We start from the raw sequence: 13,038 nt of genomic DNA, 5'->3' as shown, positions 1-13,038 counted from the left end.
TGTTATCACCATGTGGTTTTCAGACGTGTGTCATAGGGAGATGCTAGGATTCTTGTTTTTGGAACTATGTTTTATAATGTTTTGGTGTTCCAGAGGACAATTTCTGATTCCTGGAAGCATCTTGAATTGTTTTGGGAGAGGTCAGTTCACCCTTGTGGTTTCCAGTCTATTTAATCCTACACTTTTTAGACCTGTTAATATAAGAGTGAGAACTGAGAAGAAAATCAGTGTCGTAATTGTTTGACTCGATTTGACTGAATACCCTTTAAAGGCTGATTTAAACTAATGAACTTAATGTTATTTCATGCTGTATTAAGCAGGTCAGTGAGGTCAGCTGTTTGTGATTTGACTCGGACTGATGTCCAATAACAAACCTAGTGGACGACCTTTGACATCTGATTTTTTACTGGCGTCTGCCTGACGAGACGCAAACAGACACTCCTGCTTCATTCCTTTTTTTTTAAAGAGATCACTTCTCAATTAGCAACCGTGTTTCAGATATCAGACATTCCTTTGTTAAATACTTTGTACTGATGAAGGAGCTCAGGGGGAAGCGCTGATTAACAACAGAGGAGAAAACATTTCCCAGGAGTACAAGTATTTATTTTTATTTTCGTAAAGACTTAATGTTTTTAAAAAATAAATATTTTTTTTTAACAAGGCTTGATCCAATATACAATAAAAACATTTGTAATATTAATAGATATTATTGTTATTTAAAACAACTATTTTCTGTTTTGATATATTTTAACATGTAATTTGTTCCTTTGATGGAAAAGCTGGATTTTCAGATGCCATTACTCCTGTCTGCTGTATCACATTATCCTTCAGAAAACATTCCAAGCAGTTGGTTTGTTGCTAAAGAAACTATTATTATTATTAAAACACTTGTACTGCTTGATATTTTTGTGGAAACCATGAAACAGGAGAGCTGTAGAGCCTTTTATATATGAACATATCTTCAAAAACTCTAATAATTATTTAAATTATTAATAATATGTTTTTATCTGTTTTATCTGTTAAACCAACTAATTTCAACTGACAGATGTTATGTTTCGATATCCACCTGCTGGGAGACCAAGAGTGCTAAGTTGTTTGTCACATTGTACAGCATTTCAGGAAATAGTTTCCATCAGCCACCTGATTAACATTAGTCAAGCCATGGAGGATGTATAAAATTACAGAAAGTGCAGTTGGATTCTTTCTAAGAATGAGGATGATGTGGCCACTGTTGGAAAACTGGCCTTGACTTTTTAAAGAAGCATTCAGCTGCTGTAAGAACTATTTTAGTGTTTAGTGTATAAGTTTACATGTTACCGTCATGTTGTTCCAAACCTGGATGACTTACTTTTTTTTCTCTGTTTTTTTTTTTTCCCCCCTTCCTAGAATGAATGTCCCATATGTTGTTTCGGACAGCTGGCAATTGAAATATTCTTTCAAATATTTTCTTTTGTGTTCTACACAAGGAGTAGTTTGGAATGACACAAGGGAGAATAATTCATTCCTTTAAAAAAACATTTCATTTCCAGATGAACAATCCCTTTAACAAAACATAATAACCGTTAAAGGGCAAGACGTGACAAAGAGCAAAGTAAACAAGAGCTGTTTAGGACTAATGGGAAAACAAGATTATTTGACAAGATAGACCTGGGAACATGACACTGAACAGAAAAGCATGAGAAAATGAGACACATGAACCTAAATACTCCACACTCATTACAAATGGAAAGTCTTTAAACTGTTCGTTAACTACCAAAGAAGATCCCTAAACAATACCATATACTAGTAGTGATGTTTATGATTCATAACTCTAACTTTTGATTTCGTTCAGATTTGTTCTCCGAATCATTATGATTTCTTTAGGTAAATATGTTTACTTATTTATTTATTTTCAGCGAGTCATTCACTCAACAGATTAATTTCAAAAACATGTATTTGTTCACAAGGTCCAAGGTGAAACTATCCTTTCAAAAATTCAAAAATACCATCACCCAAGCCAAGCAATTGTAATTATAGCTTCTATTGGTAACAACAACTTCTGGGAAAGAATGTGCAGTTCACTGGTAGGCTTACTAAATAACCAGAGTTTTTGAGAGCGTGACTTATTGCTCACTTCTTCATTAATGTTTTTGTGTAGCAGACAGTAATGACAAAATCAAACTACTCTCCAACTCGGGCTGAATGTCTGTGCCTCCATAATACAAGTTTAGAGAAAAAGCATGAAAAATCCCTGACTGTTTCTAACCATGACAGCCTCAAAATGAGCCAATACAGATACCACGTTAAGGGCTTTTGCAAACACAGTGCACTATCTACTTAAACGTTTTTCTTCACAGACCTGTGTATGTTTATTTTTATGAGCACACAACATGGTATGTTGTTCTTTAGCCAGCATGACAATGTTAACAATTCACTTGATTTTCATACTCGTATAGCTTTTTATATTTTATTTTGTGGCATTGACCTTGGTCCAAAATTTCGTTAACACTTTACAATAATGGTACATGAATAATCATGTACTAATGCCTAAATTAATACTTATTTCATCAAACACTAATGATTATTAAAGTTGTTAACTAATCATGAATTAATGAAGAGCTTAACTAAAACTGGAGTCATATGGATTCACGCATGAATAACGGCAGCCTTAATTACGTGTCAGTACATGTTTGATAGTTAATTCATTAATTAACATTGATGGGTAAACTAAATCAAACAGCCTGTTTAAGAAAGAATAATAAATACTCAGAATTTGAAATAAATTAAAAGAATTTAATACTATCGTTTTTTTAACTGTTGTTTGCCATAAACATTACTGGGTGGAAAAAGATTAGTTGATCCTCCTCAAGTGTAGAAAATACTAAATACACTAATAACTGATCTTGTTGTCTTTCCCTTTAAACTCACCCTGTGACTTATAAACATCTAAATCAAAATAAAACCTCAAAATCCACAAAGAACATTTGTAGAACAATCCTGAAGAAATGCCTGGAAACAGTTCACTGTCCATCCAGATGCAGGCCATAATGATACTGTTCCTCCCTTCTTGAAAATCCATACCATATCTCTTAACCGGGCTAAATACTCACTGTATTACATGTGTATTTGATAGTAAATATAAAATAAATCATGATCTGAGTTTAGGTGTCAGAGTTATGTTAAGTTTTTGTCCTAGTTTTGATCGTGTTTTCAGTTGGTCTGTTCCCCTGTGACCTAGTTTCCTGATTGTCGTCTTGTTCACCTGTTTATGATTAACTCGTCAGTTCCTTTGTTTGCTCCCCTACTTAAATCCTCAGTTCCCTATCAGTCGGTCACTCCGAGTCACGTCGGTGACCGACGAATTGGGATCTCACTTAGAGAGACCAATCCCCTACGAGAGTATCTAAACAAGCCAATGGATATTGGCATGCGATTATTGCATCCAGCTGCCGCTAATCACAGCGTGAGTATAAGTAGGCTGCGGGTGCAGCGCATATTCAGCTTTTCGCTTCGGAGCCGAGCGTTCATCGTTCTGCTCCTGACCAACCTACAGTGTCTGCAAGTCAGTGCGCTCTTCGAGGCATTCTTGTGCTGGTGATATGGCGCGTCAGCGGCGGTGGTTCTTCCTGTGTCGAGTGGATTGCAAACATCAGGTTGCACTACCCACTGATTGTGTTGCAAACGGCCATCTCCCCTGTGCGCTTCAACACACTGAAAGAGTGATTTCTCTAAAAGAGCATTCACGGGTGCGTCTTTTTAAAGACGACGTTGCATCTGGCAAACGGTCGGTCACAGGCCATTCCTGCGGGTTGCGTCGAAGGACGGGCATATCAGTACAAGGTCCTGCCCTTCGGGCTGTCCCTGTTACCCCGTGTCTTCACGAAAGTTGCGGAGGCAGCCCTTGTTCCCATGAGAGAACAGAGCGTTCGCATTTTCAACTACCTCAACGACTGGCCCATACTGGCTCAGTCTCAGGACCAGTTGTTGCGAACACAGGGATTTGGTGTCACACCTTAGCCAGTTGGGCCTTCAGGTCAACTGGGAAAAGAGCAAACTCTCCTCGACGCAGAGGTTCTCTTTTCTCGGCATGGAGTTGGATTTGGTCAGCCAGACAGCACGCCTCACGCAGGAACGTGCTCTGTCGGTGTTGAACTGCCTGAATAGGTTCAAGAGCAGGTCAGCGGTCCCACTGAAACAATTTCAGAGGCTCCTGGGGCATATGGCATATGCTTCATATGAGACCGCTTCAACACTGGCTCCATGGCCAAGTCCTGAGGTGGGCGTGGCAGCGCGGCACTCACCGGGTCCAAGTTACACCGGCCTGCCGCCGAACCCTCACCCCGTGGTCAGACCTCTCGTTTCTGCGGGCAGGAGTGCCCCTGGAACAGGTCTCCAGGCTTGCTGTGATTTACACAGATGCCTCCACCACCGGCTGGGGCGCTACGTTCAATGGGCTTGCAGTGTCGGGGGTTTGGACGGGCCTCCTACTGCACTGGCACATCAATTGCCTAGAGTTGCTAGCAGTACGTCTGGCCTTCATCCGTCTCAGAAGGCGCTCACGAGGCAAGCACGTACTCGTCCGCATGGACAACACTGCGACCGTTGTGTACATCAATCGACACGGTGGTCTATGCTCCCGTCACATGTCGCAACTCGCCCGCCACCTCCTCCTCTGGAGTCAGAAGCATCTGAGGTCGCTTCGTGCCGTTCATATTCCGGGCTTCCTCAACCGGACAGCCGACGAGCTGTCACGAGCTGCGCTCCCCGGAGAATGGAGACTCCATCCCCAGACGGTCCAGCTCAGCTGGCCACGGGGCCTTCGCAAGTATGCGTCTCCCCCAGTGAGCCTTCTCGCAAAAACAGATACTATGCAAGATCAGGGAGGACGAGCAGCAGGTCCTGCTCGTGGCGCCGTACTGGCCCACTCGGACTTGGTTCTCAGAACTGATGCTCCTCGTGACAGCCCCTCCTTGGCAGATTCCTCTGAGGAAGGATCTACTGACTCAGAGACAGGGCACCTTATGGCACCCGCGTCCAGACCTAAGAAGCTGGAAACTTCATGTCTGGTCCCTGGAGCGGGACGCGAAGGTTCTAGGTGACCTACCCCAAGGGGTAGTTGACACCATCGCTTCGGCTAGAGCGCCGTCCACGAGACAGGCTTACGCCTTGGAATGGAACCCGGGAAGTGCCGATCAGGGTCGTGCTTTCCTTTTTGCAGCAGGGGTTGGAGTGAAGGCTGTCTCCCTCCACCCTTAAAGTCTATGCGGCTGCGATTGCTGCCAACCACGACCCCGTGGAAGGGAAGTCGGTGGGTAAGCATGACTTGGTCATCAGGTTCCTTAGGGGGGCAAGAAGGTTAAATCCCCCACAGCCCCCCTCTATACCCTCTTGGGACCTGTCTCTAGTGCTCTAAGCACTACAGCAGGCCCCATTCGAGCCTTTGCAGTCAGTTGAGCTGCAGTTTCTTTCATTGAAGACTCTGCTCCTGCTTGCATTGGCCTCCATCAAGAGGGTAGAGGACCTGCACGCATTTTCGGTCGACGATTTGTGCCTAGAGTTTGGGCCGGCTGACTACCAGGTAATCCTGGGTCCCCGGCCTGGCTATGTGCCCAAGGTTCCCACTACTCCCTTCAGGGACCAGGTGGTGAGCCTGCAAGCGCTGCCCTCGGAGGAGGCAGACCCAGCCTTGCTTTGCTTTGTCCCGTCCGGGCCTTGAGATGCTACGTTGACAGGACACAAAGCTTCAGGACCTCAGACCAGCTCTTTGTTTGTCACGGAGGCCGGCAGAAGGGGAAGGCCGTCTCCAAGCAGAGGATGGCCCACTGGATAGTGGATGCCATCACCCTGGCTTATCAGGTACAGGGTGTGCCCTGCCCCTTCAGGTTGAGAGCTCACTCTACTAGAGCTGTTGCATCCTCCTGGGCGTTGGCTCGTGGCGCCTCGCTGGCAGATATTGTAGAGCTGCGGGCTGGGCGACCCCTAACACGTTCGCTAGGTTCTATAGCCTTCGTGTGGAACCGGTTTCCTCCTGTGTTCTCACCTCAAACAGGTAGAAGCACTGAGAGGCTCCGTTTTCGGGTCGGCTTGCTAAAATTGCTCCAGAGAGTCCGTACTGTAGACCCTGTCGAGTTCCTCCGTCTCCTCGGCAGTCAGATGTGGCGGAGCATCTGACGCTAGGCCCTCACTCGTTGAATCCGTGAGAACTGGTAGAGGGCTGGGTTCCATATGAAAGGCCTTTTGGACCCCATATGTGTATAGTCCACGGTATAGCCTGAGAGCCCGTGTTTCCCCGGCAGGTCTTCTGCCAATCTCCATGAGGTACAATTTCCTCTAATTCTCCATATGCGCCTAAGGTTGATCATATGCGTAATTGCTCCGAACCTCCTGCGGGAAGGGCGAGCTTCCGTAGCGTCCGGTTCCAACTGGAACGGGTACGTTTTCCCAGTGTTATCCAGTCTTACTGAGTGGGTAGTGCCATGGCAACAGTAGTTGGTCTTCTGTGGTAGCCCTGACCTGCGCCAAAAAATAGGGGCTCAGGAGACTTCCACAGGACACTGGAAGGGGCAGTACCCGTGGCCCTTTGGTAAGGATCCCAATTCGTCGGTCACCGACGTGACTCGGAGTGACCGACTGATAGGGAACGTCTCGGTTACGTATGTAACCTTCGTTCCCTGAAGAAGGGAACGGAGACGTCACGTCCCGTCGCCACGGCTGCTGTACCACCGCTGAGCGGCCGGGTCACCGGCTCGGCTCCTCAGCGAAAACCTGAATATGCGCTGCACCCGCTGCCTACTTATACTCACGCTGTGATTAGCGGCAGCTGGATGCAATAATCGCATGCCAATATCCATTGGCTTGTTTAGATACTCTCGTAGGGGATTGGTCTCTCTAAGCGAGATCCCAATTCGTCGGTCACCGACGTGACGTCTCCGTTCCCTTCTTCAGGGAACGAGGGTTACATACGTAACCGAGACGTTCTCCCTTAGAGTTCTTCTGTTCTCGTCTGTTATGTTGGTTTTCGTGCCTGTACTAGTTGGATTTTCCTTATTAAAAGAGTTTTCTTTGATCTGCATCGTGATCGTATGTATCACCAGCTGTGACATTAGGTAGTTAACAGTGACTTAATTATGATTGGGCCCCCTAAAGTAAAGTCATGTCAAAATAATGCATGGGTAATTAATAATGAGTTAATTATTGTGGGCCTTCTCAAGTCATGTCAAAATAATGTATTAACAAACCACGAGTTGATGTTGGTGTATGGATAATTAATAATGAGTTATTTATGATGAACCCCTCAAAGTAAACTCTTGACACGATGATGCATTAACAAATCATCAAATAAAAACCATTAAACATGCTGTAAGAGTCATCTTTATTCCTTTACACCACCAGTACAACAAACAACGATTAATGTTATTTATAGCCCTTTTAAAATATATGGACTGAAACATACCTGTAAAGACACGCATAAGGTAAAATACAACCCGAATTCCGGAAATGTTGGGAAGTTTTTAAAAATTTGAATAAAATGAAAACTAAAAGATTTTCAAATCACATGAGCCAATATTAGCCTCGATAGCATAAATGTTTAAACTGAATAATTTTACACTTTTATCCACTAAATGAGCTCATTTCAAATTTGATGCCTGCTACAGGTCTCAGAAAGTTGGCACGGGGGCAACAAAGGGCTGAAAAAGCACAAAATTTTGAAAATATTCAGCTGGGAGAACATCTAGCAACTAATTAAGTTAATTGACATCAGGGCCACAAAACATCTTAAGGCTAAAAGTAGCTCCTAAATTGCCAATTTCAGAGAAAATCAAAAAAATATTGGGCTTGTCAGTCCTTAATTTAGGACTCCTACATTTTTGCTCTAAGAGTATTCCACAAAGCATTTTAGCACTAAAACTAGCTCCTAAACCTGTGAAACGTTACGAGTAGTGAAGAGGACTCCTAAGTCACTAAGACCAACTCACAACTATCCTAAAATGTCTGCCTCACAATATAAACATTTTAGAAACATTTGACGATAATGAGCTTTTACCTTTAGGGTTTGGAGGTTATCACAACTTCAATTTTTCCTTTGATTATATCCTATTCATTAATCAGTTGGGCAATAAATAACAGCTATTCTTGCGTCCAGTTTGGTTTTCTTTTACATTTGCATGTCTTACCATCAGCCATGATTATTCTACTCTGTTAATTAAAAAGCTGTTTATATGCATATCCACTACGAGAAGCATACATGCAAGAGGCTGACATTTAGCTGAACATATACTTGTTTAGTGACACTTAGCCTGCATTTTAAAATCTTTATTTGAATGTGGCAATTAACATTTTATTTATAAACCTTTATTTGAATATGGCAACATAATATTGTGCTCTACAATATTTCTAGGAATCAGTCAATAACAGAGACTCCTCTCCTATCAGCCACTCCTCTCCTATCAGCCAATCACTATGTGCATAGTAAGAAAGCATGCTGACATCATCCATAGCAACAAGGGCAACCCCACCCTTACTCTTAGCTTAAGACTTCTCTCTATTCCTTAGTAAAAGTTTGTCTCAGCAGCTTTTTGACTTTTGACTACTTTCACTATATTCCCTAATTAAAATGTATACTTTTACTCCGATACATTTCCCCGAAGCATATTCGTTACTTACTACATAATAGTCAGAAGTCAGAAGAAAGACTGCAGGAAAGCAGGTTTGAGGAATCAGTGGTCTGGCATCTGCAAGTTAGACTCCTAAAAACACCTTTGCTCATGTGCAAACAAGTTATATCACCAAATCACACACACAGTGCACACACGTTGATTTATTAGTCTATTCCAGGCATTCTAAATTGTAGACAGCAAAAATACTTCTGTATACGTTTTATATTTATATAATTTAATATAGTTAACTTAATCTATATCACACAAAGAGTACAGTTTTTCTGTAGATATCAGCATAACACATTTAATAATCATTTTATACAAGATCAGTAAAGCAATTAGTGACTTACATTTTAGACATAATATTGCTTGTTTTTGCTCAATTTTGCAAACGAAAATGTTCCAAACAAAGATCACAGCACTGGTTTGCATCTCTGAGCAATGGATGGTGTTTACTTGTTGAAATAATCAGCTTTGTGAAGGAATCGGTTGATAAAAATGATTCAGCGATTCACTCATTAACACAGTCAAATGCTTTGTTTCTGAATGAATCGGTCGAATCTTAATGACTCACTCATTAACAGTCAATGCTGCCACCTACTGGCGGTTTTAATTTCACATTTCCACTATTTGTTTTCATGTTTTAAGTTATTTCAAATATCAGTATTCAACGTTTTATGTTAAAAACAAACATTAGGCCTATTTATGCATCTGTAACTGCAGTTTAAAAATGCATCCATGTCCCCTCTGAGATACATTAAACTGTGTAAATACATCTACATGTCATTTCAGATGCAGATATTTAAATCGCAGTTTTATGAAAAATTTGATTAAAAAATAAAATTGCCTCGTTTTTCTCCACTCATCCTTAAATAAACACATTAGTGGACATTCTAGCTTTAACAATGACCAAACTTAAGTTAGCATCAAAGCGTTAACATTTGTATGGGGAAATAATTTACAGTGGAGGTAAATCAATGCAAGTTTAAGATACAGACCACTGCAATCAATATCTGTCTTTGGAAAACAATCAATATCTTTCTAATCAACAGCTTTTATTGTGCTTACATTTACAGCTATCGCCAGCAGGTGGCGCTTATTGAAACCTCTTCTTGTTCAGAGATTATGCACTCATCAGACAAGCAGTAATTAGGTACACAGGTGATGTTATCCATTTAAATGATTTTAAAGACTTGAAGTATTTAAATATGGTATTTAACAAGTATTTAAGACTTTCAGGATTAGAATGAGAGCTTGTACTCTGGTCAGCAGAAGTATTTCTTCCTATTTCTTTCTTTTTACTTTTTTTTTTTCATTGAAGAATGATGATAACCAAACCAATTTAGTAATTTTTTCCATATTATGGAAGTCAGTGGGGACCAACAACTGTTTGGTTACTAACATTCTTCAAAAGATGTCGTTATTACGACATCGGGTGCGTTCAAGTCACTTTGGTCAGAAAAAGATGGGGATTTAACTTTTCTACATAAAATTCAATGATCTTTTAATACTCTACATCTACAAACTATTGAATGAAGAATGTGCATCATTGTGTTTTCTTTTTTCTATTTTTATTTAATTTATGAAGATGATGTAAACTGAATAATTATATATTATATTATAATTATACAATAATATAATATTTTGTAAATGTAACTTATATAGTTTTATTGGACATTACAAAATTTTTTTTTTTTTTAATTAATTTCAACAACTTTACCGACGCTGCATGTCTTTGGCTGCATCCATTGCATCTGACAAGATTTTTCACTGACACGCCCCAACTCGGAAACTTAACTTGGCTTAAAGAAAATTTAGAGTTTCTCACTCGTAATAATGACTTTGTGGTGGCATTCATGTGCGTTCAACTCGTAAATACGATGTATCCGACATGACTTGAACACCATTCCTCTGACGTAAGTTGTTTCTATAATACAGCGACAGGAAACCATTCTTAGACTCAGGAAACCATTCCAGGTCATAATTCCAACTCTTCCCTCAGTGTCCGGGCAATTTGTACTTACCTCAGACTTGTCAGCAGCTTAATATCCTTGTATCTTACATATAGATTAATATCTTTGATATCTTTAATCATACTATGCTTAGTACAAAAAATAAATAAATAAATCAAATTGTGCAATCCTCAGATCTATATTTTCTACTGTATAGTTTCATAAGTCAAGTCAATATTATTTGTATAGCGCTTTTAACAATGCAAATTGTGTCAAAGCAGCTTTACATCGGCTTGATATTAAGCTGGGTGGCTTTATATCAGCTTTACAGTATTTAGACAGGGAAATAGTTTGTCGAAATAGTGTCATTCTCCTTTGGCCAGACAAAATCAGCAGTTTAAATCTAGGCTAAAGCAGAATCAGATTGTGCAAAGGACTCATTTGGTTCCTGTGGTCTTCTCCCGATGGCCGTCTTGGAGACAGGGTCTTCACTGAGGATCAGTCTCTGGGGCTCATCTAGGTGTCCTGGCTGTAGAAGTCATCTCTAGGTGCTGATCCACCATCTGATCTGGATACAGTCTGGATAGCTCAGAACAACTTGATGATGTAACAGAAACTATTGACTCTGACCTTTCTACTTTAGATACGGTTGCTCCTTTACGCTTAAGGAAGATTAAGGAAAAAGAGTCCAACACCGTGGTATAATGACCACACTCGGGCCCTAAAGAGAGCAGCCCGGAAAATGGAGCGCAGCTGGAGAAAAACAAAATTAGAGGTATTTCGTATTGCTTGGCGGGAAAGTACCCTATCCTACAGAAAAGCATTGAAAACTGCTAGATCTGCTTACTTTACGTCTCTTTTAGAAGAAAACAAACACAACCCCAAGTATTTATTTAATATAGTGGCTAAATTAACAAAAAATATAGCATCAGCGGGTGCAGACATTACCCAGCAGCACAGTAGTAATGACTTTATGAACTACTTTACTTCCAAGATCGAAACTATTAGAGATAAAATTGTAACCATGCAGCTGTCGGCCACGGTATCGCATCAGATAATGCACTATAGATCCCCTGAGGAACAATTCCACTCATTCTCTTCTATTGGAAATGAAGAATTGTATAAACTCGTTAAATCATCTAAACCAACAACCAGTATTTTAGACCCTGTTCCATCTAAGCTCCTAAAAGTGGTGCTTCCAGAAGTAATAGATCCTCTTCTGAATATTATTAACTCCTCATTGTCATTAGGATATGTCCCAAAAACCTTCAAACTGGCTGTTATTAAGCCTCTCATTAAAAAAACACAACTTGACCCCAAAGAATTAATTAATTACAGACCGATCTCGAATCTCCCTTTTCTGTCAAAGATATTAGAAAAGGTAGTATCATCACAACTATGTTCCTTCTTAGAGAAAAATGATATATGTGAGGATTTCCAGTCAGGTTTTAGACCATATCAAATTACTGAGACTGCTCTCATTAGAGTTACAAACGTCCTGCTTGTATTATCTGATCGTGGCTGTATCTCTCTATTAGTGCTACTGGATCTTAGTGCCGCGTTTGACACTATCGACCACAACATTCTGTTAAATAGACTAGAAAATTATGTTGGCATTAGAGGAAGTGCACTGGCATGGTTCAAATCATACTTATCTGACTGCCATCAATTTGTGGCAGTAAATGAAGAGGTATCATACCAATCACAAGTGCAGTATGGAGTACCTCAAGACTCAGTACTTGGCCCCTTACTTTTCACGCTTTACATGTTACCCTTGGGAGATATCATTAGGAAACCCCAGTGAAGACCCTGTCTCCAAGACGGCCATCGGGACAAGACCACAGGAACCAAACGAGTCCTTTGCACAATCTGATTCTGCTTTAGCCTAGATTTAAACTGCTGATTTTGTCTGGCCAGAAGAGAATGACACTATTTCGACAAACTATTTCCCCGTCTAAATACTGTAAAGCTGATATAAAGCCACCCAGCTTTATATCAAGCCGAGGTAAAGCTGCTTTGACACAATTTGCATTGTTAAAAGTGCTAAACAAATAATACTGACTTGACTTGACTTAATGTTTGTTTTTTGCAAAATACTCAATATTGTCATATTGCATATCGTTAAAACAACAATTACGATATTATCGCAGAGGATATATATCGCACACCCCTACCGCAGGGTGAGAAAGAGAACAACACAAAACAGTCAAGATCAATCATAAAGCAGAAGATATCAAACGCTCAAATTATGATATTAAATTCTTTTAATTTATTTCAAAGCCGGAGTTTTACTTCTTATTTCTTAAAGAGGCTGTTTGATTTAGTTTACCCATAAATGTTAATGAATGCAATAACTATCAAACATGTACTAACATGTAGGCCTAATTAAGGCTGCCTTTATTCATGTGTGAATCAATATGACTCCAGTTGTAGTTAAGGATAGCTCTTCA

The sequence above is a fragment of the Barbus barbus genome (assembly GCF_936440315.1).
Source record: "Barbus barbus genome assembly, chromosome: 35".
In the NCBI taxonomy this organism is placed as follows: Eukaryota; Metazoa; Chordata; class Actinopteri; order Cypriniformes; family Cyprinidae; genus Barbus; species Barbus barbus.
Note: the sequence above shows the minus strand (reverse complement) of the source record.